We start from the raw sequence: 27,748 nt of genomic DNA on the forward strand, positions 1-27,748 counted from the left end.
ACGAGAATTTATTACCCAGACGCCCCCGCAAAATCTGAAATGTGGGGAAAAAAATGCATTTTCCACACATTTCACTCGCCGCACCTATCGAAACACGCCGCCAAAACACATGGCCTACCGTCCCGCCTTCCCACAGCTGTCCCGATGAAAATGGTACCTCACATGTGTGGGTGCACCTTACCTGGGCGCCAAGGGGAAAGCCTAAAACACAGGTAACCCCAAGTCTGTTTCGACACCTGAATTTGACACTTTCTACAGACAAGCACAACGTACAGATATGGGCCTCGGGTGTCCAACCCACCAAGGAAAACAGGGAACCCCATGCATTTCCGAAAAGAAGACACCCGTGGGAATCCGCAGAGGTATGATTTGCGCAAATCGGCCAATAATTTATTACCCAGACACCCCCGCAAAGTCCGAAATGTGGGGAAAAAACGCATTTTCCGCACATTTCACTCAGCGCACCCATCGAAACATGCCGCCAACAACACATGGCCTACCGTGCCGCGTTCCCACAGGTGTCCCGATGAAAACGGTACCTCACATGTGTGGGTGCACCTACCTGGGATCCAAGGGGAAAGCCTAAAACACAGGTAACCCCAAGTCTGTTTCAACACCTGAATTTGACACTTTCTCCAGACAAGCACAACATACAAATATGGGCCTCGGGTGTCCAAGCAACCAAGGATAATAAGGAACCCCATACATTTCCGAAAAGAGGACACCCGTGGGAATCCGCAGAGGTATGATTTGTGCAAATCGGCTCAGAATGTATTACCGAGACACCCCCACAAAGTCCGAAATTTGGGAAAAAATGCATTTTCCTCACATTTCACTCGGCGCACCCATCGAAACACGCCGCCACCAACACATGGCATACAGTCCCGTGTTCCCACAGGTGTCCCAAAGAAAATGGTACCTGACATGTGCGGGTGCACCTACCTGGGCGCCAAGGGGAAAGACTAAAACACAGGTAACCCCAAGTCTGTTTCGACACCTGAATTTGACACTTTCTCCAGACAAGCACAACATACAGATATGGGCCTTGGGTGTCCAAGCCACCAAGAATAACAGGGAACCCCATGCATTTCCAAAAGGCGGACACCGTGGGAATCCGCAGAGGTATGATTTGCGCAAATCGGACCAGAATTTATTACACAGACACCCTTGCAAAGTCTGAAATGTGGGAAATAAAATGCATTTTCCTCAAATTTCACTCGGCGCACCCATAGAAACACACCGCCAACAACACATGGCCTACCGTTCCGCATTCCCACAGGTGTCCCGAAGAAAACGGTACCTGACATGTGTGGGTGCACCTACCTGGACGCCAAGGGGAAAGCCTAAAACACAGGTAACCCCAAGTCTGTTTCGACACCTGAATTTGTCACTTTCTCCAGACAAGCACAACATACATATATGGGCCTTGGGTGTCCAAGCCACCAAGGAAAACCCATGCATTTCCGAAAAGAGGACACCCGTGGGAATCCACAGAGTTATGATTTGCACAAATCGGACGAGAATTTATTACCCAGACGCCCCCGCAAAATCTGAAATGTGGGGAAAAAAACGCATTTTCCACACATTTCACTCGCCGCACCTATCGAAACACGCCGCCAAAACACATGGCCTACCGTCCCGCCTTCCCACAGCTGTCCCGATGAAAATGGTACCTCACATGTGTGGGTGCACCTTACCTGGGCGCCAAGGGGAAAGCCTAAAACACAGGTAACCCCAAGTCTGTTTCGACACCTGAATTTGACACTTTCTACAGACAAGCACAACGTACAGATATGGGCCTCGGGTGTCCAACCCACCAAGGAAAACAGGGAACCCCATGCATTTCCGAAAAGAAGACACCCGTGGGAATCCGCAGAGGTATGATTTGCGCAAATCGGCCAATAATTTATTACCCAGACACCCCCGCAAAGTCCGAAATGTGGGGAAAAAACGCATTTTCCGCACATTTCACTCAGCGCACCCATCGAAACATGCCGCCAACAACACATGGCCTACCGTGCCGCGTTCCCACAGGTGTCCCGATGAAAACGGTACCTCACATGTGTGGGTGCACCTACCTGGGATCCAAGGGGAAAGCCTAAAACACAGGTAACCCCAAGTCTGTTTCAACACCTGAATTTGACACTTTCTCCAGACAAGCACAACATACAAATATGGGCCTCGGGTGTCCAAGCAACCAAGGATAATAAGGAACCCCATACATTTCCGAAAAGAGGACACCCGTGGGAATCCGCAGAGGTATGATTTGTGCAAATCGGCTCAGAATGTATTACCGAGACACCCCCACAAAGTCCGAAATTTGGGAAAAAATGCATTTTCCTCACATTTCACTCGGCGCACCCATCGAAACACGCCGCCACCAACACATGGCATACAGTCCCGTGTTCCCACAGGTGTCCCAAAGAAAATGGTACCTGACATGTGCGGGTGCACCTACCTGGGCGCCAAGGGGAAAGACTAAAACACAGGTAACCCCAAGTCTGTTTCGACACCTGAATTTGACACTTTCTCCAGACAAGCACAACATACAGATATGGGCCTTGGGTGTCCAAGCCACCAAGAATAACAGGGAACCCCATGCATTTCCAAAAGGCGGACACCGTGGGAATCCGCAGAGGTATGATTTGCGCAAATCGGACCAGAATTTATTACACAGACACCCTTGCAAAGTCTGAAATGTGGGAAATAAAATGCATTTTCCTCAAATTTCACTCGGCGCACCCATAGAAACACACCGCCAACAACACATGGCCTACCGTTCCGCATTCCCACAGGTGTCCCGAAGAAAACGGTACCTGACATGTGTGGGTGCACCTACCTGGACGCCAAGGGGAAAGCCTAAAACACAGGTAACCCCAAGTCTGTTTCGACACCTGAATTTGTCACTTTCTCCAGACAAGCACAACATACATATATGGGCCTTGGGTGTCCAAGCCACCAAGGAAAACCCATGCATTTCCGAAAAGAGGACACCCGTGGGAATCCACAGAGTTATGATTTGCACAAATCGGCCCAGAATGTATTACCCAGACACCCCTGCAAAGTCCGAAATGTGGGGAAAAAAACGAATTTTCTGCACATTTCATTCGGCGCACCCATCGAAACACGCCGCCAACAACACATGGCCTACCGTCCCGCGTTCCCAAAGGTGTCCAGATGAAAACGGTACCTCACGTGTGGGTGCACCTACCTGGGCGCCGAGGGGAAAGCCTAAAACACAGGTAACCCCAAGTCTGTTTCGACACCTGAATTTGACACTTTCTTCAGACAAGCACAACATACAGATATGGGCCTCGGGTGTCCAAGCCACCAAGGAAAACAGGGAACCCCATGCATTTCCGGAAAGAGGACACCCCTGGGAATCCGCAGTGGTATGATTTGCGCAAATCGGCCCAGAATTTGTTACCGAGACACCCCTGCAAAGTCCGAAATGTGGAGAAACAAAAACGCATTTTCCGCACATTTCACTCGGCGCACCCATCGAAACACACCGCCAACAACACATGGCCTATCGTCCCGCATTCCCACAGGTGTCCCGATGAAAACGGTACCTCAGATGTGTGGGTGCACCTACCTGGGCTCCAAGGGGAAAGCCTAAAACACAGGTAACCCGAAGTGTGTTTCAACACCTGAATTTGACACTTTCTCCAGACAAGCACAACATACAGATATGGGCCTCGGGTGTCCAAGCCACCAAGGACAACAGGGAACCCCATGCATTTCCGAAAAGAGGACACCCGTGGGAATCCGCAGAGGTATGATTTGCGCAATTCGGCCGAGAATGGATTACCCAGACACCCCCGCAAATTCCAAAATGTAGGAAAAAAAATGCATTTTCCGCACATTTCACTCAGCGCACCCATCGAAACACGCCGCCAACAACACATGGCCTACCGTCTCGCATTCCCACAGGTGTCCCGATGAAAACGGTACCTCACATGTGTGGGTGCACCTACCTGGGCGCCAAGGAGAAAGCCTAAAACACAGGTAACCCCAAGTCTGTTTCGACACCTGAATTTGACACTTTCTCCAGACAAGCACAACCTACAGATATGGGCCTCGGGTGTCCAGGCCACCAAGGAAAACAGGGAACGCCATGCATTTCCAAAAAGAGGACACCCGTGGGAATCCGTAGAGGTATGATTTGCGCATATCGGCCCAGAATTTATTACCCAGACATCCCTGCAAAGTCCGAAATGTGGGAAAAAAATGCATTTTCTGCACATTTCCCTCGGTGCACCCATCGAAACACGCCACCAACAACACATGGCCTACCGTCCCGTGTTCCCACCGGTGTCCCGATGAAAACGGTACTTCACATGTGTGGGTGCAACTAACTGGGCGCCAAGGGGAAAGCCTAAAACACAGGTAACCCCAATTCTGTTTCGACACCTGAATTTGACACTTTCTCCAGACAAGCACAACATACAGATATGGGCCTCGGGTGTCCAAGCCACCAAGGAAAACAGGGAACCCCATGCATTTCCGAAAAGAGGACACCCGTGGGAATCCGCAGAGGTATGATTTGCGCAAATCGGACGAGAATTTATTACCCAGACGCCCCCGCAAAATCTGAAATGTGGGGAAAAAACGCATTTTCCACACATTTCACTCGCCACACCTATCGAAACACGCTGCCAACAACACATGGCCTACCGTACCGCGTTCCCACGGGTGTCCCGATGAAAACAGTACCTGACATGTGTGGGTGCACCTACCTGGGCGCCATGGGGAAAGCCTAAAACACAGGTAACCCCAGGTCTGTTTTCACACCTGAACTTCACACTTTCTCCAGACAAGCGCAACATACGGATATGGGCCTCGGGTGTCCAAGCCACCAATGAAAACAGGGAACCCCATGCATTTCCGAAAAGAGGACACCCGTGGGAATGCGCAGAGGTATGATTTGCGCAAATCGGCAAAGAATTTATTACCCAGACACCCCCCCAAAGTCTGAAATGTGGGAAATAAAATGCGTTTTCCGCACATTCCACTCAGCGCACCCATAGAAACACGCCGCCAAAACACATGGCCTACCGTCCCGCCTTCCCACAGGTGTCCCGATGAAAATGGTACCTCACATGTGTGGGTGCAACTAACTGGGCGCCAAAGGAAAAGCCGAAAACACAGGTAACCCCAAGTCTGTTTCGACACCTGAATTTGACACTTTCTCCAGACAAGCACAACATACAGATATGGGCCTCGGGTGTCCAAGCCACGAAGGAAAACAGGGAACCCCATGCATTTCCGAAAAGAGGACACCCCTGGGAATCCGCAGAGGTATGATTTGCGCAAATCGGACGAGAATTTATTACCCAGACGCCCCCGCAAAATCTGAAATGTGGGGAAAAAAACGCATTTTCCACACATTTCACTCGCCGCACCTATTGAAACACGCCGCCAACAACACATGGCCTACCGTACCGCGTTCCCATGGGTGTCCCGATGAAAACAGTACCTGACATGTGTGGGTGCACCTACCTGGGCGCCATGGGGAAAGACTAAAACACAGGTAACCCCAAGTCTGTTTTCACACCTGAATTTCACACTTTCTCCAGACAAGCGCAACATACAGATATGGGCCTCGGGTGTCCAAGCCACCAAGGAAAACAGGGAACCCCATGCATTTCCGAAAAGAGGACACCCGTGGGAATCCGCACAGGTATGATTTGCGCAAATCAGACCAGAATTTATTACACAGACACCCTTGCAAAGTCCGAAATGTGGGAAAAAAATGCATTTTCCGCACATTTCACTCAGCGCACCCATCGAAATACGCCGCCAACAGCACATGGCCTACCGTCCCGCGTTCCCAAAGGTGTCCCGATGAAAACGGTACTTCACATATGTGGGTACACCTACCTGGGTGCCAAGGGGAAAGCCTAAAACATAGGTAACCCCAAGTCTGTTTCGACACCTGAATTTGACACTTTCTCCAGACAAGCACAACATACAGATATCGGCCTTGGGTGTCCAAGCCACCAATGAAAACAGGGAACCCCATGCATTTCCGAAAAGAGGACACCCGTGGGAATCCGCAGAGGTATGATTTGCGCAAATCGGCCAATAATTTATTACCCAGACACCCCCGCAAAGTCCGAAATGTGGGGAAAAAACGCTTTTTCCGCACATTTCACTCAGCGCACCCATCGAAACATGCCGCCAACAACACATGGCCTACCGTGCCGCGTTCCCACAGGTGTCCCGATGAAAACGGTACCTCACATGTGTGGGTGCAACTAACTGGGCGCCAAAGGAAAAGCCGAAAACACAGGTAACCCCAAGTCTGTTTCGACACCTGAATTTGACACTTTCTCCAGACAAGCACAACATACAGATATGGGCCTCGGGTGTCCAAGCCACCGAGGAAAACAGGGAACCCAATGTATTTCCGAAAAGAGGACACCCGTGGGAATCCGCAGAGGTATAATTTGCGCAAATCGGCCCCGAATTTATTACCCAGACACCCCCGCAAAGTCCGAAATGTGGGGGGAAAAAACGCATTTTCCGCACATTTCACTCGGTGCACCCATCGAAACACGCCGCCAACAACACATGGCCTACCGACCCGCGTTCCTACCGGTGTCCCGATGAAAACAGTACCTCACATGTGTGGGTGCAACTAACTGGGCGCCAAAGGGAAAGCCGAAAACACAGGTAACCCCAAGTCTGTTTCAACACCTGAATTTGACACTTTCTCCAGACAAGCATAACATACAGATATGGGCCTTGGTGTCCAAGCCACCAAGGAAAACAGTGAAACCCATGCATTTCCTAAAAGAGGACACCCGTGGGAATCCGCAGAGGTATGATTTGCGCAAATCGGACCAGAATTTATTACACAGACACCCTTGCAAAGTCTGAAATGTGGGAAAAAAATGCATTTTCCGCACATTTCACTCAGCGCACCCATAGAAACATGCCGCCAAAACACATGGCCTACCGTCCCGCCTTCCCACAGGTGTCCCGATGAAAACGGTACCTCACATGTGTGGGTGCACCTACCTGGGCGCCAAGGGGAAAGCCTAAAACATAGGTAACCCCAAGTCAGTTTCGACACATGAATTTGACACTTTCTACAGACAAGCACAACGTACAGATATGGGCCTCGGGTGTCCAACCCACCAAGGAAAACAGGGAACCCCATGAATTTCCGAAAAGAAGACACCCGTGGGAATCCGCAGAGGTATGATTTGCGCAAATCGGCCAATAATTTATTACCCAGACACCCCCGCAAAGTCCGAAATGTGGGGAAAAAATGCATTTTCCGCACATTTCACTCAGCGCACCCATCGACACATGCCGCCAACAACACATGGCCTACCGTACCGCGTTCCCACAGGTGTCCCGATGAAAACGGTACCTCACATGTGTGGGTGCAGCTACCTGGGCTCCAAGGGGAAAGCCTAAAACACAGGTAACCCCAAGTCTGTTTCAACACCTGAATTTGACACTTTCTCCAGACAAGCACAACATACAAATATGGGCCTCGGGTGTCCAAGCCACCAAGGAAAATAAGGAACCCCATACATTTCCGAAAAGAGGACACCCGTGGGAATCCGCAGAGGTATGACTTGTGCAAATCGGCCCATAATTTATTACCCAGACACCCCTGCGAAGTCCGAAATGTGGGGAAAAAAAACGCATTTTCCGCACATTTCACTCGGCGCACCCATCGAAACACGCCGCCAACAACACATGGCCTACCGTCCCGCCTTCCCACAGGTGTCCCGATGAAAATGGTACTTCACATGTGTGGGTGCACCTACCTGGGCGCCAAGTGGAAAGCCTAAAACACAGGTAACCCCAAGTCTCTTTCGACACCTGAATTTGACACTTTCTCCAGACAAGCACAACATACAGATATGGGCCTTGGGTGTCCAAGCCACCAAGGAAAACCCATTCATTTCCGAAAAGAGGACACCCGTGGGAATCCGCGGAGATATGATTTGCGCAAATCTGCCCAGAATGTATTACCCAGACACCCCTGAAAAGTCCGAAATGTGGGGAAAAAAACGCATTTCCCACACATTTCACTCGGCGCACCCATAGAAACACGCCAACAACACATGGCCTACCGTCCTGCGTTCCCACAGGTGTCCCGATGAAAACGGTACCTCACGTGTGGGTGCACCTACCTGGGCGCCGAGGGGAAAGCCTAAAACACAGATAACCCCAAGTCTGTTTCGATACCTGAATTTGACACTTTCTCCAAACAAGCACAACATACAGATATGGCCCTCGGGTGTCCAAGCCACCAAGGAAAACAGGGAACCCCATGCATTTCCGAAAAGAGGACACCCGTGGGAATGCGCAGAGGTATGATTTGCGAAAATCGGACCAGAATTTATTACACAGACACCCTTGCAAAGTCTGAAATGTGGGAAATAAAATGCATTTTCCTCACATTTCACTCGGCGCACCCATAGAAACACACCGCCAACAACACATGGCCTACCGTTCCGCGTTCCCACAGGTGTCCCGAAAAAAACGGTACCTGACATGTGTGGGTGCACTTACCTGGGCGCCATTGGGAAAGCCTAAAACACAGGTAACCCCAAGTCTGTTTCGACACCTGAATTTGACACTTTCTCCAGACAAGCACAACATACAGATATGGGCCTCGGGTGTCCAAGCCACCAAGGAAAACAGGGAACCCCATGCATTTCCGAAAAGAGGACACCCGTGGGAATCCGCAGAGGTATGATTTGCACAAATCGGACGAGAATTTATTACCCAGACGCCCCCGCAAAATCTGAAATGTGGGGAAAAAAACGCATTTTCCACACATTTCACTCGCCGCACCTATCGAAACACGCCACCAACAACACATGGCTACCGTACCGCGTTCCCACGGGTGTCCCGATGAAAACAGTACCTGACATGTGTGGGTGCACCTACCTGGGCGCCATGGGGAAAGCCTAAAACACAGGTAACCCCAAGTCTGTTTCGACACCTGAATTTGACACTTTCTCCAGACAAGCACAACATACAGATATGGGCCTCGGGTGTCCAAGCCACCAAGAATAACAGGGAACCCCATGCATTTCCAAAAAGCGGACACCGTAGGAATCCGCAGAGTTATGATTTGTGCAAATTGGCCCAGAATTTATTACCCAGATATCCCTGCAAAGTCTGAAATGTGGGAAAAAAATGTGTTTTCCTCACATTTCACTCGGCGCTCCCATCGAAACACGCGGCCAACAACACATGGCCTACCTTCCCGCGTTCCCACAAGTGTCCCGATGAAAACGGTACCTCACATGTGTGGGTGCACCTACCTGGGAGCCAAGGGGAAAGCCTAAAACACAGGTAACCCCAAGTCTGTTTCGACACCTGAATTTGTCACTTTCTCCAGACAAGCACAACATACAGCTATGGGCCTTGGGTGTCCAAGCCACCAAGGAAAACCCATGCATTTCCGAAAAGAGGACACCCGTGGGAATCCGCAGAGTTATGATTTGCACAAATCGGCCCAGAATGTATTACCCAGACACCCCTGCAAAGTCCGAAATGTGGGGAAAAAAACGAATTTTCTACACATTTCACTCGGCGCACCCATCGAAACACGCCGCCAACAACACATGGCCTACCGTCCCGCGTTCCCACAGGTCTCCCGATGAAAACGGTACCTCACGTGTGGGTGCACCTACCTGGGCGCCGAGGGGAAAGCCTAAAACACAGGTAACCCCAAGTCTCTTTCGACACCTGAATTTGACACTTTCTCCAGACAAGTACAACATACAGATATGGGCCTCGGGTGTCCAAGCCACCAAGGAAAACAGGGAACCCCATGCATTTCTGGAAAGAGGACACCCGTGGGAATCCGCAGAGGTATGATTTGCGCAATTCGGCCAGAATGGATTACCCAGACACCCCCGCAAATTCCAAAATGTAGGAAAAAAAATGCATTTTCCGCACATTTCACTCGGCGCACCCATCGAAACACCCGCCAACAACACATGGCCTACCATCTCGCATTCCCACAGGTGTCCCGATGAAAACGGTACCTCATATGTGTGGGTGCACCTACCTGGGCGCCAAGGAGAAAGCCTAAAACACAGGTAACCCCAACTCTGTTTCGACACCTGAATTTGACACTTTCTCCAGACAAGCACAACATGCAGATATGGGCCTCGAGTGTCCAAGGCACCAAGGAAAACAGGGAACCCCATTCATTTCCGAAAAGTGGACACCCAGTGGGAATCCGCAGAGGTATGATCTGGGCAAATCGGCCCAGAATGTATTACCCAGACACCCCCGCAAAGTCCAAAATGTGGGGAAAAAAACAAATTTTCCGCACATTTCACTCGGCGCACCCTTCGAAACACGCCGCCAACAACACATGGCCTACCGTCCCGCGTTCCCACAGGTGTCCCGATGAAAATGTTACCTCACATGTGTGAGTGGACCTACCTGGGCGCCAAGGGCAAAGCCTAAAACACAGGTAACCTCAAGTCTGTTTCGACACCTGAATTTGACACTTTCTCCAGACAAGCACAACATACAGCTATGGGCCTCGGGTGTCCAAGCCACCAAGGAAAACAGGGAACCCCATGGATTTCCGAAAAGAGGACACCCGTGGGAATCTGCAGAGGTATAATTTGCGCAAATCGGCCCAGAATTTATTACCTAGGCAACCCCGCAAAGTCCAAAATATGGGGGAAAAAACGCATTTTCCGCACATTTCCCTCGGTGCACCCATCGAAACACGCCGCCAACAACACAAGGCCTACCGTCCCGCGTTCCCACCGGTGTCCCCATGAAAACGGTACCTCACATGTGTGGGTGCAACTAACTGGGCGCCAAAGGAAAAGCCGAAAACACAGGTAACCCCAAGTCTGTTTCGACACCTGAATTTGACACTTTCTCCAGACAAGCACAACATACAGATATGGGCCTCGGGTGTCCAAGCCACCAAGGAAAACAGGGAACCCCATGCATTTCCGAAAAGAGGACACCCGTGGGAATCCGCAGAGGTATGATTTGCGCAAATCGGACGAGAATGTATTACCCAGACGCCCCCGCAAAATCTGAAATGTGGGGAAAAAAACGCATTTTCCACACATTTCACTCGCCGCACCTATCGAAACACGCCGCCAACAACACATGGCCTACCGTACCGCGTTCCCACGGGTGTCCCTATGAAAACAGTACCTGACATGTGTGGGTGCACCTACCTGGACGCCCTGGGGAAAGCCTAAAACACAGGTAACCCCAAGTCTGTTTTCACACCTAATATCACACTTTCTCCAGACAAGCGCAACATACAGATATGGGCCTCGGGTGTCCAAGCCACCAATGAAAACAGGGAACCCCATGCATTTCCGAAAAGAGGACACCCGTGCGAATGCGCAGAGGTATGATTTGCGTAAATCGGCAAAGAATTTATTACCCAGACACCCCCCCAAAGTCTGAAATGTGGGAAATAAAACGCATTTTCCGCACATTCCACTCAGCGCACCCATAGAAACACGCCGCCAAAACACATGGCCTACCGTCCCGCCTTCCCACAGGTGTCCCGATGAAAACGGTACCTCACATGTGTGGGTGCAACTAACTGGGCGCCAAAGGAAAAGCCGAAAACACAGGTAACGCCAAGTCTGTTTCGACACCTGAATTTGACACTTTCTCCAGACAAGCACAACATACAGATATGGGCCTCGGGTGTCCAAGCCACCAAGGAAAAGAGGGAACCCCATGCATTTCCGAAAAGAGGACACCCGTGGGAATCTGCAGAGGTATGATTTGCGCAAATCGGACGAGAATTTATTACCCAGACGCCCCCGCAAAATCTGAAATGTGGGGAAAAAAACGCATTTTCCACACATTTCACTCGTCGCACCTATCGAAACACGCCGCCAACAACACATGGCCTACCGTACCGCGTTCCTACCCGTGTCCCGATGAAAACGGTACCTCACATCTGTGGGTGCAACTAACTGGGCGCCAAAGGGAAAGCATAAAACACAGGTAACCCCAAGTCTGTTTTCACACCTGAATTTCACACTTTCTCCAGACAAGCGCAACATACAGATATCGGCCTTGGGTGTCCAAGCCACCAATGAAAACAGGGAACCCCATGCATTTCCGAAAAGAGGACACCCGTGGGAATGCGCAGAGGTATGATTTGTGCAAATCGGCCCAGAATTTATTACCCAGACACCCCCGCAAAGTCTGAAATGTGGGAAATAAAACGCATTTTCCGCACATTCCACTCGGCGCACCCATAGAAACATGCCGCCAAAACACATGGCCTACCGTCCCGCCTTCCCACAGCTGTCCCGATGAAAACGGTAACTCACATGTGTGGGTGCACCTTACCTGGCCGCCAAGGGGAAAGCCTAAAACACAGGTAACCCCAAGTCTGTTTCGACACCTGAATTTGACACTTTCTCCAGACAAGCACAACATACAAATATGAGCCTCGGGTGTCCAAGCAACCAAGGATAATAAGGAACCCCATACATTTCCGAAAAGAGGACACCCGTGGGAATCCGCAGAGGTATGATTTGTGCAAATCGGCTCAGAATGTATTACCCAGACACCCCCACAAAGTCCGAAATTTGGGAAAAAATGCATTTTCCTCACATTTCACTCGGCGCACCCATAGAAACACGCCGCCACCAACACATGGCATACAGTCCCGTGTTCCCACAGGTGTCCCAAAGAAAATGGTACCTGACATGTGCGGGTGCACCTACCTGGGCGCCAAGGGGAAAGACTAAAACACAGGTAACCCCAAGTCTGTTTCGACACCTGAATTTGACACTTTCTCCAGACAAGCACAACATACAGATATGGGCCTTGGGTGTCCAAGCCACCAAGAATAACAGGGAACCCCATGCATTTCCAAAAGGCGGACACCGTGGGAATCCGCAGAGGTATGATTTGTGCAAATCGGCTCAGAATGTATTACCCAGACACCCCCACAAAGTCCGAAATTTGGGAAAAAATGCATTTTCCTCACATTTCACTCGGCGCACCCATAGAAACACGCCGCCACCAACACATGGCATACAGTCCCGTGTTCCCACAGGTGTCCCAAAGAAAATGGTACCTGACATGTGCGGGTGCACCTACCTGGGCGCCAAGGGGAAAGACTAAAACACAGGTAACCCCAAGTCTGTTTCGACACCTGAATTTGACACTTTCTCCAGACAAGCACAACATACAGATATCGGCCTTGGGTGTCCAAGCCACCAATGAAAACAGGGAACCCCATGCATTTCCGAAAAGAGGACACCCGTGGGAATCCGCAGAGGTATGATTTGCGCAAATCGGCCAATAATTTATTACCCAGACACCCCCGCAAAGTCCGAAATGTGGGGAAAAAACGCTTTTTCCGCACATTTCACTCAGCGCACCCATCGAAACATGCCGCCAACAACACATGGCCTACCGTGCCGCGTTCCCACAGGTGTCCCGATGAAAACGGTACCTCACATGTGTGGGTGCAACTAACTGGGCGCCAAAGGAAAAGCCGAAAACACAGGTAACCCCAAGTCTGTTTCGACACCTGAATTTGACACTTTCTCCAGACAAGCACAACATACAGATATGGGCCTCGGGTGTCCAAGCCACCGAGGAAAACAGGGAACCCAATGTATTTCCGAAAAGAGGACACCCGTGGGAATCCGCAGAGGTATAATTTGCGCAAATCGGCCCCGAATTTATTACCCAGACACCCCCGCAAAGTCCGAAATGTGGGGGGAAAAAACGCATTTTCCGCACATTTCACTCGGTGCACCCATCGAAACACGCCGCCAACAACACATGGCCTACCGACCCGCGTTCCTACCGGTGTCCCGATGAAAACAGTACCTCACATGTGTGGGTGCAACTAACTGGGCGCCAAAGGGAAAGCCGAAAACACAGGTAACCCCAAGTCTGTTTCAACACCTGAATTTGACACTTTCTCCAGACAAGCATAACATACAGATATGGGCCTTGGTGTCCAAGCCACCAAGGAAAACAGGGAAACCCATGCATTTCCTAAAAGAGGACACCCGTGGGAATCCGCAGAGGTATGATTTGCGCAAATCGGACCAGAATTTATTACACAGACACCCTTGCAAAGTCTGAAATGTGGGAAAAAAATGCATTTTCCGCACATTTCACTCAGCGCACCCATAGAAACATGCCGCCAAAACACATGGCCTACCGTCCCGCCTTCCCACAGGTGTCCCGATGAAAACGGTACCTCACATGTGTGGGTGCACCTACCTGGGCGCCAAGGGGAAAGCCTAAAACATAGGTAACCCCAAGTCAGTTTCGACACATGAATTTGACACTTTCTACAGACAAGCACAACGTACAGATATGGGCCTCGGGTGTCCAACCCACCAAGGAAAACAGGGAACCCCATGAATTTCCGAAAAGAAGACACCCGTGGGAATCCGCAGAGGTATGATTTGCGCAAATCGGCCAATAATTTATTACCCAGACACCCCCGCAAAGTCCGAAATGTGGGGAAAAAATGCATTTTCCGCACATTTCACTCAGCGCACCCATCGACACATGCCGCCAACAACACATGGCCTACCGTACCGCGTTCCCACAGGTGTCCCGATGAAAACGGTACCTCACATGTGTGGGTGCAGCTACCTGGGCTCCAAGGGGAAAGCCTAAAACACAGGTAACCCCAAGTCTGTTTCAACACCTGAATTTGACACTTTCTCCAGACAAGCACAACATACAAATATGGGCCTCGGGTGTCCAAGCCACCAAGGAAAATAAGGAACCCCATACATTTCCGAAAAGAGGACACCCGTGGGAATCCGCAGAGGTATGACTTGTGCAAATCGGCCCATAATTTATTACCCAGACACCCCTGCGAAGTCCGAAATGTGGGGAAAAAAAACGCATTTTCCGCACATTTCACTCGGCGCACCCATCGAAACACGCCGCCAACAACACATGGCCTACCGTCCCGCCTTCCCACAGGTGTCCCGATGAAAATGGTACTTCACATGTGTGGGTGCACCTACCTGGGCGCCAAGTGGAAAGCCTAAAACACAGGTAACCCCAAGTCTCTTTCGACACCTGAATTTGACACTTTCTCCAGACAAGCACAACATACAGATATGGGCCTCGGGTGTCCAAGCCACCAAGGAAAACAGGGAACCCCATGCATTTCTGGAAAGAGGACACCCGTGGGAATCTGCAGAGGTATAATTTGCGCAAATCGGCCCAGAATTTATTACCTAGGCAACCCCGCAAAGTCCAAAATATGGGGGAAAAAACGCATTTTCCGCACATTTCCCTCGGTGCACCCATCGAAACACGCCGCCAACAACACAAGGCCTACCGTCCCGCGTTCCCACCGGTGTCCCCATGAAAACGGTACCTCACATGTGTGGGTGCAACTAACTGGGCGCCAAAGGAAAAGCCGAAAACACAGGTAACCCCAAGTCTGTTTCGACACCTGAATTTGACACTTTCTCCAGACAAGCACAACATACAGATATGGGTCTCGGGTGTCCAAGCCACCAAGGAAAACAGGGAACCCCATGCCTTTCCGAAAAGAGGACACCCGTGGGAATCCGCAGAGGTATGATTTGCGCAAATCGGACGAGAATGTATTACCCAGACGCCCCCGCAAAATCTGAAATGTGGGGAAAAAAACGCATTTTCCACACATTTCACTCGCCGCACCTATCGAAACACGCCGCCAACAACACATGGCCTACCGTACCGCGTTCCCACGGGTGTCCCTATGAAAACAGTACCTGACATGTGTGGGTGCACCTACCTGGGCGCCCTGGGGAAAGCCTAAAACACAGGTAACCCCAAGTCTATTTTCACACCTAATATCACACTTTCTCCAGACAAGCGCAACATACAGATATGGGCCTCGGGTGTCCAAGCCACCAATGAAAACAGGGAACCCCATGCATTTCCGAAAAGAGGACACCCGTGCGAATGCGCAGAGGTTTGATTTGCGTAAATCGGCAAAGAATTTATTACCCAGACACCCCCCCAAAGTCTGAAATGTGGGAAATAAAACGCATTTTCCGCACATTCCACTCAGCGCACCCATAGAAACACGCCGCCAAAACACATGGCCTACCGTCCCGCCTTCCCACAGGTGTCCCGATGAAAACGGTACCTCACATGTGTGGGTGCAACTAACTGGGCGCCAAAGGAAAAGCCGAAAACACAGGTAACCCCAAGTCTGTTTCGACACCTGAATTTGACACTTTCTCCAGACAAGCACAACATACAGATATGGGCCTCGGGTGTCCAAGCCACCAAGGAAAAGAGGGAACCCCATGCATTTCCGAAAAGAGGACACCCGTGTGAATCTGCAGAGGTATGATTTGCGCAAATCGGACGAGAATTTATTACCCAGACGCCCCCGCAAAATCTGAAATGTGGGGAAAAAAACGCATTTTCCACACATTTCACTCGTCGCACCTATCGAAACACGCCGCCAACAACACATGGCCTACCGTACCGCGTTCCTACCCGTGTCCCGATGAAAACGGTACCTCACATCTGTGGGTGCAACTAACTGGGCGCCAAAGGGAAAGCATAAAACACAGGTAACCCCAAGTCTGTTTTCACACCTGAATTTCACACTTTCTCCAGACAAGCGCAACATACAGATATCGGCCTTGGGTGTCCAAGCCACCAATGAAAACAGGGAACCCCATGCATTTCCGAAAAGAGGACACCCGTGGGAATGCGCAGAGGTATGATTTGTGCAAATCGGCCCAGAATTTATTACCCAGACACCCCCGCAAAGTCTGGAATGTGGGAAATAAAACGCATTTTCCGCACATTCCACTCGGCGCACCCATAGAAACATGCCGCCACCAACACATGGCATACAGTCCCGTGTTCCCACAGGTGTCCCAAAGAAAATGGTACCTGACATGTGCGGGTGCACCTACCTGGGCGCCAAGGGGAAAGACTAAAACACAGGTAACCCCAAGTCTGTTTCGACACCTGAATTTGACACTTTCTCCAGACAAGCACAACATACAGATATGGGCCTTGGGTGTCCAAGCCACCAAGAATAACAGGGAACCCCATGCATTTCCAAAAGGCGGACACCGTGGGAATCCGCAGAGGTATGATTTGCGCAAATCGGACCAGAATTTATTACACAGACACCCTTGCAAAGTCTGAAATGTGGGAAATAAAATGCATTTTCCTCACATTTCACTCGGCGCACCCATAGAAACACACCGCCAACAACACATGGCCTACCGTTCCGCATTCCCACAGGTGTCCCGAAGAAAACGGTACCTGACATGTGTGGGTGCACCTACCTGGACGCCAAGGGGAAAGCCTAAAACACAGGTAACCCCAAGTCTGTTTCGACACCTGAATTTGTCACTTTCTCCAGACAAGCACAACATACATATATGGGCCTTGGGTGTCCAAGCCACCAAGGAAAACCCATGCATTTCCGAAAAGAGGACACCCGTGGGAATCCACAGAGTTATGATTTGCACAAATCGGCCCAGAATGTATTACCCAGACACCCCTGCAAAGTCTGAAATGTGGGAAATAAAATGCGTTTTCCGCACATTCCACTCAGCGCACCCATAGAAACACGCCGCCAAAACACATGGCCTACCGTCCCGCCTTCCCACAGGTGTCCCGATGAAAACGGTACCTCACATGTGTGGGTGCAACTAACTGGGCGCCAAAGGAAAAGCCGAAAACACAGGTAACCCCAAGTCTGTTTCGACACCTGAATTTGACACTTTCTCCAGACAAGCACAACATACAGATATGGGCCTCGGGTGTCCAAGCCACCAAGGAAAACAGGGAACCCCATGCATTTCCGAAAAGAGGACACCCGTGGGAATCCGCAGAGGTATGATTTGCGCAAATCGGACGAGAATTTATTACCCAGACGCCCCCGCAAAATCTGAAATGTGGGGAAAAAAACGCATTTTCCACACATTTCACTCGCCGCACCTATCGAAACACGCCGCCAACAACACATGGCCTACCGTACCGCGTTCCCATGGGTGTCCCGATGAAAACAGTACCTGACATGTGTGGGTGCACCTACCTGGGCGCCATGGGGAAAGCCTAAAACACAGGTAACCCCAAGTCTGTTTTCACACCTGAATTTCACACTTTCTCCAGACAAGCGCAACATACAGATATGGGCCTCGGGTGTCCAAGCCACCGAGGAAAACAGGGAACCCTATGTATTTCCGAAAAGAGGACACCCGTGGGAATGCGCAGAGGTATAATTTGTGCAAATCGGCCCCAAATTTGTTACCCAGACACCCCCGCAAAGTCCGAAATGTGGGGGGAAAAACGCATTTTCCGCACATTTCACTCGGTGCACCCATCGAAACACGCCGCCAACAACACATGGCCTACCGTCCCGCGTTCCTACCGGTGTCCCGATGAAAACAGTACCTCACATGTGTGGGTGCAACTAACTGGGCGCCAGAGGGAAAGCCGAAAAGACAGGTAACCCCAAGTCTGTTTCGACACCTGAATTTGACACTTTCTGCAGACAAGCACAACATACAGATATGGGCCTCGGGTGTCCAAGCCACCAAGGAAAACAGGGAACCCCATGCATTTCCGAAAAGAGGACACCCGTGGGAATCCGCACAGGTATGATTTGCGCAAATCAGACCAGAATTTATTACACAGACACCCTTGCAAAGTCCGAAATGTGGGAAAAAAAATGCATTTTCCGCACATTTCACTCAGCGCACCCATCGAAATACGCCGCCAACAGCACATGGCCTACCGTCCCGCGTTCCCAAAGGTGTCCCGATGAAAACGGTACTTCACATATGTGGGTACACCTACCTGGGTGCCAAGGGGAAAGCCTAAAACATAGGTAACCCCAAGTCTGTTTCGACACCTGAATTTGACACTTTCTCCAGACAAGCACAACATACAGATATCGGCCTTGGGTGTCCAAGCCACCAATGAAAACAGGGAACCCCATGCATTTCCGAAAAGAGGACACCCGTGGGAATCCGCAGAGGTATGATTTGCGCAAATCGGCCAATAATTTATTACCCAGACACCCCCGCAAAGTCCGAAATGTGGGGGGAAAAAACGCATTTTCCGCACATTTCACTCGGTGCACCCATCGAAACACGCCGCCAACAACACATGGCCTACCGTCCCGCGTTCCTACCGGTGTCCCGATGAAAACGATACCTCACATGTGTGGGTGCAACTAACTGGGCGCCAAAGGGAAAGCCGAAAACACAGGTAACCCCAAGTCTGTTTCAACACCTGAATTTGACACTTTCTCCAGACAAGCATAACATACAGATATGGGCCTCGGTGTCCAAGCCACCAAGGAAAACAGGGAAACCCATGCATTTCCGAAAAGAGGACACCCGTGGGAATCCGCAGAGGTATGATTTGCGCAAATCGGACCAGAATTTATTACACAGACACCCTTGCAAAGTCTGAAATGTGGGAAAAAAATGCATTTTCCGCACATTTCACTCAGCGCACCCATAGAAACATGCCGCCAAAACACATGGCCTACCGTCCCGCCTTCCCACAGGTGTCCCGATGAAAACGGTACCTCACATGTGTGGGTGCACCTACCTGGGCGCCAAGGGGAAAGCCTAAAACATAGGTAACCCCAAGTCAGTTTCGACACATGAATTTGACACTTTCTACAGACAAGCACAACGTACAGATATGGGCCTCGGGTGTCCAACCCACCAAGGAAAACAGGGAACCCCATGAATTTCCGAAAAGAAGACACCCGTGGGAATCCGCAGAGGTATGATTTGCGCAAATCGGCCAATAATTTATTACCCAGACACCCCCGCAAAGTCCGAAATGTGGGGAAAAAATGCATTTTCCGCACATTTCACTCAGCGCACCCATCGACACATGCCGCCAACAACACATGGCCTACCGTACCGCGTTCCCACAAGTGTCCCGATGAAAACGGTACCTCACATGTGTGGGTGCAGCTACCTGGGCTCCAAGGGGAAAGCCTAAAACACAGGTAACCCCAAGTCTGTTTCAACACCTGAATTTGACACTTTCTCCAGACAAGCACAACATACAAATATGGGCCTCGGGTGTCTAAGCCACCAAGGAAAATAAGGAACCCCATACATTTCCGAAAAGAGGACACCCGTGGGAATCCGCAGAGGTATGACTTGTGCAAATCGGCCCATAATTTATTACCCAGACACCCCTGCGAAGTCCGAAATGTGGGGGAAAAAAACGCATTTTCCGCACATTTCACTCGGCGCACCCATCGAAACACGCCGCCAACAACACATGACCTACCGTCCCGCCTTCCCACAGGTGTCCCGATGAAAATGGTACTTCACATGTGTGGGTGCACCTACCTGGGCGCCAAGTGGAAAGCCTAAAACACAGGTAACCCCAAGTCTCTTTCGACACCTGAATTTGACACTTTCTCCAGACAAGCACAACATACAGATATGGGCCTTGGGTGTCCAAGCCACCAAGGAAAACCCATTCATTTCCGAAAAGAGGACACCCGTGGGAATCCGCAGAGATATGATTTGCGCAAATCTGCCCAGAATGTATTACCCAGACACCCCTGAAAAGTCCGAAATGTGGGGAAAAAAACGCATTTCCCACACATTTCACTCGGCGCACCCATAGAAACACGCCAACAACACATGGCCTACCGTCCTGCGTTCCCACAGGTGTCCCGATGAAAACGGTACCTCACGTGTGGGTGCACCTACCTGGGCGCCGAGGGGAAAGCCTAAAACACAGATAACCCCAAGTCTGTTTCGATACCTGAATTTGACACTTTCTCCAAACAAGCACAACATACAGATATGGCCCTCGGGTGTCCAAGCCACCAAGGAAAACAGGGAACCCCATGCATTTCCGAAAAGAGGACACCCGTGGGAATGCGCAGAGGTATGATTTGCGAAAATCGGACCAGAATTTATTACACAGACACCCTTGCAAAGTCTGAAATGTGGGAAATAAAATGCATTTTCCTCACATTTCACTCGGCGCACCCATAGAAACACACCGCCAACAACACATGGCCTACCGTTCCGCGTTCCCACAGGTGTCCCGAAAAAAACGGTACCTGACATGTGTGGGTGCACTTACCTGGGCGCCATTGGGAAAGCCTAAAACACAGGTAACCCCAAGTCTGTTTCGACACCTGAATTTGACACTTTCGCCAGACAAGCGCAACATACAGATATGGGCCTCGGGTGTCCAAGCCACCAAGGAAAACAGGGAACCCCATGCATTTCCAAAAAGAGGACACCGTGGGAACCCGCAGAGGTATGATTTGCGCAAATTGGCCCAGAATTTATTACCCAGACAACCCAGCAAAGTCCAAAATGTGGGGGAAAAAACGCATTTTCCGCACATTTCCCTCGGTGCACCCATGCACCCATCGAAACACGCCGCCAACAACACATGGCCTACCGTCCCGCGTTCCCACCGGTGTCCCGATGAAAACGGTACCTCACATGTGTGGGTGCAACTAACTGGGCACCAAAGAAAAAGCCGAAAACACAGGTAACCCCAAGTCTGTTTCGACACCTGAATTTGACACTTTCTCCAGACAAGCACAACATACAGATATGGGCCTTGGGTGTCCAAGCCACCAATGAAAACAGGGAACCCATGCATTTCCGAAAAGAGGACACCCGTGGGAATGCGCAGAGGTATGATTTGCGCAAATCGGCCCAGAATTTATTACCCAGACACCCCCGCAAAGTCTGAAATGTGGGAAATAAAACGCATTTTCCGCACATTCCACTCAGCGCACCCATAGAAACACGCCACCAACAACACATGGCTACCGTACCGCGTTCCCACGGGTGTCCCGATGAAAACAGTACCTGACATGTGTGGGTGCACCTACCTGGGCGCCATGGGGAAAGCCTAAATCACAGGTAACCCCAAGTCTGTTTTCACACCTGAATTTCACACTTTCTCCGGACAAGCGCAACATACAGATATGGGCCTCGGGTGTCCAAGCCACCAATGAAAACAGGGAACCCATGCATTTCCGAAAAGAGGACACCCGTGGGAATGCGCAGAGGTATGATTTGCGCAAATCGGCCCAGAATTTATTACCCAGACACCCCCGCAAAGTCTGAAATGTGGGAAATAAAACGCATTTTCCGCACATTCCACTCAGCGCACCCATAGAAACACGCCGCCAAAACACATGGCCTACCGTCCCGCCTTCCCACAGGTGTCGCGATGAAAACGGTACCTCACATGTGTGGGTGCAACTAACTGGGCGCCAAAGGAAAAGCCGAAAACACAGGTAACCCCAAGTCTGTTTCGACACCTGAATTTGACACTTTCTCCAGACAAGCACAACATACAGATATGGGCCTCGGGTGTCCAAGCCACCGAGGAAAACAGGGAACCCCATGTATTTCCGAAAAGAGGACACCTGTGGGAATCTGCAGAGGTATAATTTGCGCAAATTGGCCCCAAATTTATTACCCAGACACCCCCGCAAAGTCCGAAATGTGGGGGGAAAAAACGCATTTTCCGCACATTTCACTCGGTGCACCCATCGAAACACGCCGCCAACAACACATGGCCTACCGTCCCGCGTTCCTACCGGTGTCCCGATGAAAACGGTACCTCACATGTGTGGGTGCAACTAACTGGGCGCCAAAGGGAAAGCCGAAAACACAGGTAACCCCAAGTCTGTTTCAACACCTGAATTTGACACTTTCTCCAGACAAGCATAACATACAGATATGGGCCTCGGTGTCCAAGCCACCAAGGAAAACAGGGAACCCCATGCATTTCCGAAAAGAGGACACCAGTGGGAATCCGCAGAGGTATGATTTGCGCAAATCGGACCAGAATTTATTACACAGACACCCTTGCAAAGTCCGAAATGTGGGAAAAAAAATGCATTTTCCGCACATTTCACTCAGCGCACCCATAGAAACATGCCGCCAAAACACATGGCCTACCGTCCCACCTTCCCACAGGTGTCCCGATGAAAACGGTACCTCACATGTGTGGGTGCACCTACCTGGGCGCCAAGGGGAAAGCCTAAAACATAGATAACCCCAAGTCTGTTTCGACACATGAATTTGACACTTTCTACAGACAAGCACAACGTACAGATATGGGCCTCGGGTGTCCAACCCACCAAGGAAAACAGGGAACCCCATGAATTTCCGAAAAGAGTACACCCGTGGGAATCCGCAGAGGTATGATTTGCGCAAATCGGCCCATAATTTATTACCCAGACACCGCCGCAAAGTCCGAAATGTGGGGAAAAAATGCATTTTCCGCACATTTCACTCAGCGCACCCATCGACACATGCCACCAACAACACATGGCCTACCGTGCCGCGTTCCCACAGGTGTCCCGATGAAAACGGTACCTCACATGTGTGGGTGCACCTACCTGGGCTCCAAGGGGAAAGCCTAAAACACAGATAACCCCAAGTCTGTTTCGACACCTGAATTTGACACTTTCTCCAGACAAGCACAACATACAGATATGGGCCTTGGGTGTCCAAGCCACCAAGGAAAACCCATTCATTTCCGAAAAGAGGACACCCGTGGGAATCCGCAGAGGTATGATTTGCGCAAATCGGCCCAGAATGTATTACCCAGACACCCCTGAAAAGTCCGAAATGTGGGGAAAAAACGCATTTCCCACACATTTCACGCGGCGCACCCATCGAAACACGCCGCCAACAACACATGGCCTACCGTCCCGCGTTCTCACAGGTGTCCCGATGAAATCGGTACCTCACGTGTGGGTGCACCTACCTGGGTGCCAAGGGGAAAGCCTAAAACACAGATAACCCCAAGTCTGTTTCGATACCTGAATTTGACACTTTCTCCAAACAAGCACAACATACAGATATGGCCCTTGGGTGTCCAAGCCACCAAGGAAAACAGGGAACCCCATGCATTTCCGAAAAGAGGACACCCGTGGGAATGCACAGAGGTATGATTTGCGCAAATCGGACCAGAATTTATTACACAGACACCCTTGCAAAGTTTGAAATGTGGGAAAAAAAATGCATTTTCCGCACATTTCACTCAGCGCACCCATCGACACATGCCGCCAACAACACATGGCCTACCGTGCCGCGTTCCCACAGGTGTCCCGATGAAAACGGTACCTCACATGTGTGGGTGCACCTACCTGGGCTCCAAGGGGAAACCCTAAAACACAGGTAACCCCAAGTCTGTTTCAACACCTGAATTTGACACTTTCTCCAGACAAGCACAACATACAGATATGGGCCTTGGGTGTCCAAGCCACCAAGGAAAACCCATTCATTTCCGAAAAGGGGACACCCGTGGGAATCCGCAGAGGTATGATTTGCGCAAATCGGCCCAGAATGTATTACCCATACACCCCTGAAAAGTCCGAAATGTGGGGAAAAAACGCATTTTCCGCACATTTCACTCAGCGCACCCATAGAAACATGCCGCCAAAACACATGGCCTACCGTCCCACCTTCCCACAGGTGTCCCGATGAAAACGGTACCTCACATGTGTGGGTGCACCTACCTGGGTGCCAAGGGGAAAGCCTAAAACACAGATAACCCGAAGTCTGTTTCGATACCTGAATTTGACACTTTCTCCAAACAAGCACAACATACAGATATGGCCCTTGGGTGTCCAAGCCACCAAGGAAAACAGGGAACCCCATGCATTTCCGAAAAGAGGACACCCGTGGGAATGCACAGAGGTATGATTTGCGCAAATTGGCCCAGAATTTATTACCCAGATATCCCTGCAAAGTCTGAAATGTGGGAAAAAAATGCGTTTTCCTCACATTTCACTCGGCGCTCCCATCGAAACACGCGGCCAACAACACATGGCCTACCTTCCCGCGTTCCCACAGGTGTCCCGATGAAAACGGTACCTCACATGTGTGGGTGCACCTACCTGGGAGCCAAGGGGAAAGCCTAAAACACAGGTAACCCCAAGTCTGTTTCGACACCTGAATTTGTCACTTTCTCCAGACAAGCACAACATACAGCTATGGGCCTTGGGTGTCCAAGCCACCAAGGAAAACCCATGCATTTCCGAAAAGAGGACACCCGTGGGAATCCGCAGAGTTATGATTTGCACAAATCGGCCCAGAATGTATTACCCAGACACCCCTGCAAAGTCCGAAATGTGGGGAAAAAAACGAATTTTCTACACATTTCACTCGGCGCACCCATCGAAACACACCGCCAACAACACATGGCCTACCGTCCCGCGTTCCCACAGGTGTCCCGATGAAAACGGTACCTCACGTGTGGGTGCACCTACCTGGGCGCCGAGGGGAAAGCCTAAAACACAGGTAACCCCAAGTCTCTTTCGACACCTGAATTTGACACTTTCTCCAGACAAGTACAACATACAGATATGGGCCTCGGGTGTCCAAGCCACCAAGGAAAACAGGGAACCCCATGCATTTCTGGAAAGAGGACACCCGTGGGAATCCGCAGAGGTATGATTTGCGCAATTCGGCCAGAATGGATTACCCAGACACCCCCGCAAATTCCAAAATGTAGGAAAAAAAATGCATTTTCCGCACATTTCACTCGGCGCACCCATCGAAACACCCGCCAACAACACATGGCCTACCGTCTCGCATTCCCACAGGTGTCCCGATGAAAACGGTACCTCACATGTGTGGGTGCACCTACCTGGGCGCCAAGGAGAAAGCCTAAAACACAGGTAACCCCAACTCTGTTTCGACACCTGAATTTGACACTTTCTCCAGACAAGCACAACATACAGATATGGGCCTCGAGTGTCCAAGGCACCAAGGAAAACAGGGAACCCCATTCATTTCCGAAAAGTGGACACCCAGTGGGAATCCGCAGAGGTATGATCTGGGCAAATCGGCCCAGAATGTATTACCCAGACACCCCCGCAAAGTCCACAATGTGGGGAAAAAAACAAATTTTCCGCACATTTCACTCGGCGCACCCTTCGAAACACGCCGCCAACAACACATGGCCTACCGTCCCGCGTTCCCACAGGTGTGCCGATGAAAATGTTACCTCACATGTGTGAGTGGACCTACCTGGGCGCCAAGGGCAAAGCCTAAAACACAGGTAACCTCAAGTCTGTTTCGACACCTGAATTTGACACTTTCTCCAGACAAGCACAACCTACAGCTATGGGCCTCGGGTGTCCAAGCCACCAAGGAAAACAGGGAACCCCATGGATTTCCGAAAAGAGGACACCCGTGGGAATCTGCAGAGGTATAATTTGCGCAAATCGGCCCAGAATTTATTACCCAGGCAACCCCGCAAAGTCCAAAATATGGGGGAAAAAACGCATTTTCCGCACATTTCCCTCGGTGCACCCATCGAAACACGCCGCCAACAACACAAGGCCTACCGTCCCGCGTTCCCACCGGTGTCCCCATGAAAACGGTACCTCACATGTGTGGGTGCAACTAACTGGGCGCCAAAGGAAAAGCCGAAAACACAGGTAACCCCAAGTCTGTTTCGACACCTGAATTTGACACTTTCTCCAGACAAGCACAACATACAGATATGGGCCTCGGGTGTCCAAGCCACCAAAGAAAACAGGGAACCCCATGCATTTCCGAAAAGAGGACACCCGTGGGAATCCGCAGAGGTATGATTTGCGCAAATCGGACGAGAATGTATTACCCAGACGCCCCCGCAAAATCTGAAATGTGGGGAAAAAAACGCATTTTCCACACATTTCACTCGCCGCACCTATCGAAACACGCCGCCAACAACACATGGCCTACCGTACCGCGTTCCCACGGATGTCCCTATGAAAACAGTACCTGACATGTGTGGGTGCACCTACCTGGGCGCCATGGGGAAAGCCTAAAACACAGGTAACCCCAAGTCTGTTTTCACACCTAATATCACACTTTCTCCAGACAAGCGCAACATACAGATATGGGCCTCGGGTGTCCAAGCCACTGAGGAAAACAGGGAACCCCATGTATTTCCGAAAAGAGGACACCCGAGGGAATCCGCAGAGGTATAATTTGTGCAAATCGGCCCCAAATTTATTACCCAGACACCCCCGCAAAGTCCGAAATGTGGGGGAAAAAAACGCATTTTCCGCACATTTCACTCGGTGCACCCATCGAAACACGCCGCCAACAACACATGGCCTACCGTCCCGCGTTCCTACCGGTGTCCCGATGAAAAGGGAACCTCACATGTGTGGGTGCAACTAACTGGGCGCCAAAGGGAAAGCCGAAAACACAGGTAACCCCAAGTCTGTTTCGACACCTGAATTTGACACTTTCTCAGGACAAGCACAACATACAGATATGGGCCTAGGGTGTCCAAGCCACCAAGGAAAACAGGGAACCCCATGCATTTCCGAAAAGAGGACACCCGTGGGAATCCGCACAGGTATGATTTGCGCAAATCAGACCAGAATTTATTACATAGACACCCTTGCAAAGTCCGAAATGTGGGAAAAAAAATGCATTTTCCGCACATTTCACTCAGCGCACCCATCGAAATACGCCACCAACAACACATGGCCTACCGTCCCGCGTTCCCACAGGTGTCCCGATGAAAACGGTACCTCACATATGTGGGTACACCTACCTGGGTGCTAAGGGGAAAGCCTAAAACATAGGTAACCCCAAGTCTGTTTCGACACCTGAATTTGACACTTTCTCCAGACAAGCACAACATACAGATATCGGCCTTGGGTGTCCAAGCCACCAATGAAAACAGGGAACCCCATGCATTTCCGAAAAGGGGACACCTGTGGGAATGCGCAGAGGTATGATTC

This window comes from Ambystoma mexicanum, chromosome 6p (genome assembly GCF_040938575.1).
Source record: "Ambystoma mexicanum isolate Mex_15411 chromosome 6p, UKY_AmexF1_1, whole genome shotgun sequence".
Lineage (NCBI taxonomy): Eukaryota > Metazoa > Chordata > Amphibia > Caudata > Ambystomatidae > Ambystoma > Ambystoma mexicanum.